Here is a 7,727-nt window from a genome sequence, read left to right as displayed (position 1 = left end):
GACATGGGAATACCAAATCTGTCATGACCCAATATTTTACTATGAGTCATGACTCAAAACGACAAGATGAATGCAAAGAAAATTTTTGAAAATGCATAAAGACGAAATTATTTATATTTCAAGTAAAATTTGAATATAAAGGTTCAAATGATTGACAATTTTGAGAACAAAGATATGAAAATTTGAATATAAAAGAAAAGACTGAACTGACACCTTGAGACACACATTCCTCCGTGAGAATCCACATCTCTGATCACGCCCTCTCTTGACCCTCAGTAAGCCACCTACTTACAGGCTCTCATCGCGCTCGAATCCTAACAGACAAACATGAGCTTCTCATTGGCTCCAAGACGTCTGGTAGTCTTAGCCCCTTGAAGAGTTCCTTATGTCGAGCTGTAACGACCGATGTATCTCTATGAGGCGCTACCTCTGCATGGCTATCTGAGACTATATGGCATCTTACCTAGGAGTGTGTGGCCCATGATAGTTCCCTATTAGGAGGCACGACCCAACCCTTTCCCATGCAGCTAATGGGTTGTACGATGTGGGGACACATTTCCCATGCGAAACGGCTAGGAGTAGTGAGAACTAATCAGGAACCCCTGGTCCTCCCACGAAACTGTAGATACCGTTCACACAACTAGCAGCCTAAGAATACTCCTAAGGTACTTCATTTGTCGTGGTGATCTGTTAGGCTCTTAGGGAAGGGATAGTTTTAAACTCAGTGACTCGCATGAATCTCTAGAGTTATCGTAATAACGGTTCATAAACATTATCTTAGTATGCAACAACAAGCACTAACCTAGTGTGCAAACATCAACATCTAGATATACCATACACGGTTCTTGCAAAATAGGCAAACATGCTCAACGGGGCGATGACATCCATCAGCACCTAGAACGCAGAGTTCACAATTTTTCCATCCTCCTTTCAGCATGAATAAGCTGATACATATTAAGTAGAAATGTAAAGCATGATGGACTCCTCAGAATACTTTATCTTATTATTGCGTCATACGCCAGGTGGAGCAACGTAGCTTCGTCCTTTCCTTAACATGCAGCTGACCCGACCCACAAACCCACGTACTGACCCGCTCTGATCCAACCCAGCGAAGCAGCTGACCGGTCCAACTCAAACCGTTGCCAGATACCTAGTCCGTGACCCACGACTGTAGATATCTTCTCCGCGCGTGGTACGCACGTGGAACCTTCGAGTGGACAATCTCGGTGTGTGAACAACACGCGGTGGGCGCATGTAAGCCATTTTTTTACTCGTTCGACTGTTGTTTGCCTGATTTTTGTCTCGATTCAAATTCTAACCATGTTTTTATGTGAATAGGGACCTAATTGAGGAAAATCAATATTTTTTTACACCCTACTTGCATAGAAACGTCAGCGAAAGAGCACGCGTCAACCAAGTAAGTCATCACACAGAATTTTAGGAAGAAACACTTATAGGAATCACTTATTATACATGCATGCTAGGAATCACTTATTATACATGCATGCTAGTTTAATTACCTTAGGTAAGTAGAATTTCCATGTAATGCGCTTAAGTCACCACATAGAATTTCACTTGAATTTGTTCGAAAAATCATCACGACATACATGTACTAACAATCCAATCTTATGCTAGAAATAGGGTCGTTACAGCGAGGATGTCACAATCAACAACATGCTTGTTGCATCACTTTGGAATGGGCAAATATAGGCTGGAAATCACACCAATGGTATAGAAAAGAATGTTGTATGTCAGGTTTGAATACACTTGGCTACTTTTGATGTTTGTGCCTATCAAAGGCAGTATTAGAAAGTACTTTATGGAGGTAGGGTATTATCTCTCCCCGCCTTACAATAAATGAAGTTCTAAGTGAACTATCTAATGGCACATGCCTATGTCAGGGTACAATCAAACATCATAATGGTACAATCAAACATCATAAGATGAGTGGGTCTGGGATCTTGAGGGTCTTCCTATAGGGATGAAAACCTTGAGAACAGTATTGGGAGGCATGTGCATGCTAGAATTATTCTCCTTCCCATGGGTCAAGTTTATCGAAATAAGGCGTAGCTAACTCTCATGAGGGCGAAGTACTCTCTCAGTGCAGTAGTCAAACAATGGAGCCATAAATAGAGATGAAGGGAAAGATCTTGGCCTACGACAGGGGCATCACTTAGATGTGGAGCTGGGAATAAAGTATACAAGGAAATTAGAGTCACAATATAGCTAAAACCGTACATAAAGGCGGTGTGCAAGATCAAATGCAATCTATGCAAGCACAGTCTCAAATACCCAATACTGGAGACAAAGTGAAAAATAAGCGAAACCATATTCATGCGTGTAGTAGTAGTTAAGTGATGCAAGTTAGAAGAAATTGGATATGGAATAAAGAACTCATTTTAAGCCTAAAAGATCAGAGAACACAAAGGATAGGATTATTTAGGTAACATTATTACATTATTCAGAAAGAGAATGCAGCATTAATTTGCAGTTGATGCCATTGAAAAAAGAACAACAAAAATCTGACTGAAATAAGTATCTGTCTCAAACATGTTTTGAAGGCATACCCTTTGCACCTTCCACTTTTGTATCTCTTGGGCCGTTTATGATGGGATGAAATAAAGATAGAGACTAAATGAAATTGAAAAATGTGAAAAGAGAGGGATTCAAAGATGGGAAATGATCTGTAACCAAAAAATAGTAATAATCAGAGCTGACACTGACTCGCTTTCATAAACTTTTCTTCTGGGATCAAGTCACTGTCATGTCATTCCACTTTGACCCTTCCTTTACATAGAGGAGGGAACCCTAAATCCAACTCTCCATTTCTTTTTTATTCTTTTTCCCCCCTTGTCCAATATCCGTTTAATATTGTATGGTGGAAACTAAATCCAAAACAAAAATATACAACATTCATGCTCCAAAACATTCAAAATGGTTTTGATAAGACTTTCGTTTTTTTTTTATTTTTATTTTATGTTTATTTTCTTACATTGTATTCAGTATACATTCACCCTTNCATATGAATAGTTATCTAGATATTAAAAACAAAAAACCATTTTGTTTTAGGTCCTAGTACTCATTTGATTTTTTTACTATAGGTTTCTTGGTTTTACAGTCTACTTTTTCGAGATGTTTTAAAAATTCAAGATAAGTTTGGAAAAGTAAAAATAAATAAAATTTAAAAAATGTCTAATTTTATACCCAAAAAAAGACTAATAATTCAAAGGTTTTTCTAAGAAAAATGAAAACTATGGTAGAAAACTTATGAACAAAATAAGCATAATTCTTAAAAAGTAAAACTAAAAGTAAAATGGTCACCAAATGAAGTCTTAATTTCTAGAAACTGGTGTAAAAAACATTCAACTCTAGAAAATGGTTATGAAAGAGTAACCAAAATTGTTGCCAATTTTGCTTCAAAAACTTTAAATTTAAATTTAATATACTCAATTAAATAATAGAACAAAAAAAAAAAAAAAAAACAAAACAATTAAAGTGAAAAGGATAATAGAAATGTTTTGGGGTGATCTAAAGTGAGGGAAGAATAATGTAATAATGGGAATTATGATTAGGTGCGGGAGAAACCATGAAAAGAAAGTTAAGAAAGCCCATATGGACAGAAATGCAGACCCTAAAGCAACATCTCATTCCAACTCTTTTGCTTTTAATTGGAGAATGAAAAAGTAAAGAAGGAGAGGACAATATTTTAATAGCATCACCGTAAGCATAACATCAACATCAGCATCCCATCCAAAACGGCACCGTTTTTCCTACATTGACCAGTCAGCCACCGTGCCCACTCTATTTTCAGTAAAGGCTGCAACTTTGGCTTTAGAATGTTCCAACAATCCCAACTTGCATGTGGTATCCACCACTCTAAACCAAATTTGTTTACTTTTTTATTTTCTATTTTTTTCATTTTCGTTCCTCAGTTTTTAAATTTGTTTACTTACAATATAATTTTATCATCTAATATTTTCTTGTTCAATGCTCGTCTTCAACCTATATAGCTAAAATATGCTTCTCTTAACATGCTAGTATCTTTACTTGAAGTTATGCTATTAATTTTTATAAAGCAAAACAAAGATAAAGACTAAATTGATTGTGTTTTTAATGTTTAAAAACTAAAACAAATGATTAAAAAGTTTAGGAATTAAAGTTAGAACAAATGTAAAAGTTTGTAAATCAAAGTAGGCATCTTAGAAAATTAGAAACCGAATTAAGATTTTAAAAAAAAAATTAAAGATCAAGATAGGATTTAAATATAATGTAAAGACAAAAGATGTAAATGTGAGAGCGACAAAGTTTAGACTCACATAAGTGACAGAGTATAAAGAAATGAACATTAAATAGGCTTGGAAACTCAAAAAGGAATAATTTATAGAAAGCAAAAGAAAGGCATGATGAAATTTGGTTTAACAAACAATAAACAGAGTGTTGTTTTAGTTGCATAGGAAGGAGAGCTTGGAATTCAAAAGTGGAACTGCTGAAGGAAATCTTAGGATGGCCCAAAGCAAGCGTTTGTTTTCTTCTTTTTCTACTCTGGCTCTGTAACATATGTCTAATTATAATAATATCAGTTTTATAGTTGGCCCATTTCTTCTTCTTCTCTGCCTCCTTAATAATTCTTATCCAACCCCATTTCAAAAGAAAGCAAACCATCAACAATCCCCTTTTCTTAATAGCAAAGGAAGGTTATATTACAAAAACAGCCCTGAAAGAAATGTAACCACAGATTCTATTACAGTGTTTTGAAAATTAACTAGTTGCCGTGTTTAAGATTCCAAGTGGCACATGAACCAGAAAGAAAAATTCCTGCTATGTTGAGAATTTCTTTCAACTGAATAGATGTATTCAAATGGATGGTGTGTTTACGAATGAGGAGGCGATTTGGCAAAGCCTATGGAGTTTGGTTTTATGCATTTTGGGGTGGATAAGAAAAGAAAAAGGAAAGAGGGAGTGGATATAGAGATGAGGAAATAAAATAGGAAAAAAGATGCTTGGCTTCTCAGAGGCATTGTTCCAAGAAACACCTTTATTCATCCTTATGATTCTTGGTTAACAGCCTTAGATTTGCAGGCTTATGATTTGAATGAATCTATAATTGGTCTAGATGTTTGAGGGCCCAATTCTGCTTTATGCTTTAAAGCCACTTCCAAAACCAATGCAGATAAATAGCAGCCTTGTGTGTCTACTACAGGAATCAACCTACCACAGAAACAAAACAGAAGAAAAAAGGAGAGAAAAAAATCAAAATATCTATCCTCTTTCTCTCTCTTTTTTTGCTTCATTGTAGAAGCCATGGTTTTCAGTATACACAGAGTACTTGTTGTCCTCCTCATGTGTGTTGTTGCACTTTTAGCTGTTCAACCAGATCAGGCTTGTGCTTTGAGAAGCATAGACCTTGCTCTAAGATCTAGTCGCCACATTCTTGTTGAAGACTCGAGGGTGGAGGAAAAGAACATGAAAAGGAATTCACTACCACGAAACAGCAAGTTTGATCCAAATCAATCAAGCAAAAGACGGGTTCGACGAGGTTCGGATCCTATCCACAACAAGTCTTAGTTCATTAATTTTGTTTGCTGAAGGAACCCACAAGTTTGGCATCAACAAAAGGAAGGAAACAGAGATAGGTTCAGACCATAGCAGAGGAGAAAACACCAGCAAGAATCTGGTTTCTCCAATGGTTGGTTGGCTTGATCATTTATACCCCGTTTGATAATGATTCCGCTTTTCGTTTTCTGTTTTTGAAAATTAGCATGATTTCCCACAATTTCCAGGGTATGTTTTTCACATTCCTTAAAAACAATTTTCTTTTTTTGTTAGTTTTCAAAATTTGGTTTAGATTTTGAAAATGTTTTTAAAGAGTGGGTAACAAAACAAAAACAAATACCTAATTGGAAATAGTATTTATATATATTTTCAAAAGCTGAAAGCAAAAAACGTAATGATTATCAAAAGGGGTTTAATGTTTAGTTTTCAGTTTTTATTCTTAGAGATGTGTATAGTGAAGCTTACTAGAGAAAGTCCTCAACAGTGAGCTCTATACTGAAACTAGAAGCGCAGTTAAAAGATCATAGAGATAAATGATTGTGCAGTTGACAAAAAGAGTTGAGCTACTTCACAAGATACCATTGAATTTCTTTTGAAGAGATGGTGATTTTGAATCTGTTATGCACTTCAAGTTCAAGTTTCAGGTTGGAATACAGAGAGATTGTTTTGTAATCCATCAGCTAGCTCTCAACAAAGCTTCTTAACTTAGTCCATCTCCTACGGATACTATTGTATGAAATTATGTAGAAGCTATCCCCTGTCTTCCCCAGAAGCTGCTCAGATTCACTCAAATCAATTACCCATCTGCTCACTGTGGAGCCTAGTGAATCTGTACAACCCAACATGTGACCTTTCCTTTTGGTTTTTAGCTTTTTCTTTATGAATTGTGGGTTTCGAAGCTTGGAGATGAACATAAAAAAAGTGTAATGCGCAAAGCATATTGATGTTGTGAGAAACTCTGAACAAGAGTCTATTTCTTAATGTGTGTGTTAACAAGAACAAAAATCTTGCACATCATAACCATGTGCGATCCGAGGTAAGTACAGAGAAATGAAACAATCGTGCAGAAGGTAAAAAGAGGCACGCATATGCATTCTGAGTGTCTGAATGAAAATTAGGGCTTCGGAAAAAAATAAACAAATTCAAGTGAAATTCTCAAGAACAACAACAAAATTCAGTAACTACCAGTATCGAATCGTATTCGTACCTAAACCTCTTTGCCGTGGAAGTGGGGATTGGGAATCAAGAACGCAATTTGCCGCCGATATCAGCACAATGGCCTTATTTCAATTCAGTTCAACAAAAATTCGCGTGGGAGGGTTTTGCCAGTTTTTTACTTTTTGGGATTTGAAATTTTGCTTTTACCATTTTATCCTTTATTTCTACATCCATATTTATTGATCTATTTTTATAATTAATTTGTATCACTTTAAGGTAAATTTTAACACATTTAATTCAAACAATCCTTTATATAGTATGTATGTATATATATATATATATATATATATATATATATATATATGTAATGACTCATTTTTCGAGACTCTGAATCATGAATCGCCACATAGGTTCAATGGTAAAGATGGTAAGATTTTTCAAAATTGTAAAACGAGGGACATGCGCAAAATTTATAATTCAAACATACCGTAAATTCTGATATAAAAGTATCCTACTTAGAATTTATCCTCTAAAAACGGAAATATAGAGCCCAAATGTAGGTTCTATGGCTAAGGAAATGTAAAAAAAATAGCTCACGTTCATTCATATTCATATTCCCTTCTAGACTCAACTGGGTGTAAAATGGATGTCTAACCCCTATAACATGCTCTTATGGGTAACCATTGTTAAAGGTAGAATATGTCATATCTATACATAGTAGGAGAATCTCTTAATTTCCTGGTTTGTTACCTTGGATCAAGGCCTACCATGTAATCCTCATGGTACACATCTATATATATCTATATATATATATATGAGGTCGTGACTCATAGAGGTCACAACGTCATTTAACCTAACATGGTATTAGATACCGTTTATTCATTAACAATCTCTACCATATCTTCTTCCGCCTCCTCATACACCATCTCCAACACGATCTTATCTACCATGGCGTTGACTTTTGTACCAATCCCCCTCCACCACGCTGTCACAATCCGTCTCACCAAGAACAACTT

The 7,727-nt window shown here is 35.5% G+C and overlaps 1 long non-coding RNA gene across 1 annotated transcript; it reads right to left on the bottom strand.

The window, feature by feature from the left end:
* Positions 1-1,712: 1,712 nt before the first annotated feature.
* On the bottom strand, positions 1,713-6,900 carry LOC111806151. Its single transcript, XR_002816749.1, has 2 exons — positions 6,761-6,900; positions 1,713-2,185 (listed from the first exon to the last, which is right to left on the bottom strand). It is a non-coding gene; the product is annotated as an uncharacterized LOC111806151 (long non-coding RNA).
* Positions 6,901-7,727: the final 827 nt, after the last annotated feature.

This window comes from Cucurbita pepo, chromosome LG11 (assembly GCF_002806865.2).
Source record: "Cucurbita pepo subsp. pepo cultivar mu-cu-16 chromosome LG11, ASM280686v2, whole genome shotgun sequence".
Classification (NCBI taxonomy): Eukaryota; Viridiplantae; Streptophyta; class Magnoliopsida; order Cucurbitales; family Cucurbitaceae; genus Cucurbita; species Cucurbita pepo.
The sequence above is the reverse complement of the archived record's forward strand: the minus strand, read 5'-3'. Positions and strand labels throughout refer to the sequence as shown.